Genomic DNA, 535 nt, shown 5'->3' with positions numbered 1-535 from the left:
CACACACACACACACACACACACACACACACACATGATATAGGCTACTTATTATTACGTAGGTTACTTAGGCTACATTTCGCATCTCTCCTTTGTCTGACACACCCATTTCAGGTCGTGGAATCTCTACTAATGAGCTGATGGAAAACAAGCAGTGTTTTGTGGGGGAGACTAGGCTATTCGTGTGGACCTTATTCCCTTGACCACATGATGGCAGCCAAGGTTCGCCAAATGCCTTTATCTTGTTGAAGGACGATATATTAGGGCTTTTCGGACATAAATGTTCGGGAATTGTGAACTTTGGTTTGTTTTACATTTTGTGTCCCGGACTGCCCGATAGATTTGTCGCAGGGACAGTTTATAAAAGGCGTAAACCTTTTGTGGCACTATAGGCTACTCAAAAATGCCCACTCTTAGCTATAGGCCTATTATTATAGGAATAGCCTACATTTAGCCTAATTAAAAACAGATAAATTGCTAAAAATCAGAAGCCTACCAAATAACTTGTTGCTGTTCTTTGGTATGTTTTATTACTT

This window comes from Sinocyclocheilus grahami, unplaced genomic scaffold (genome assembly GCF_001515645.1).
Source record: "Sinocyclocheilus grahami isolate Dianchi unplaced genomic scaffold, SAMN03320097.WGS_v1.1 scaffold6077.1, whole genome shotgun sequence".
NCBI classification, from domain to species: Eukaryota; Metazoa; Chordata; class Actinopteri; order Cypriniformes; family Cyprinidae; genus Sinocyclocheilus; species Sinocyclocheilus grahami.
The sequence above is the reverse complement of the archived record's forward strand: the minus strand, read 5'-3'. Positions refer to the sequence as shown.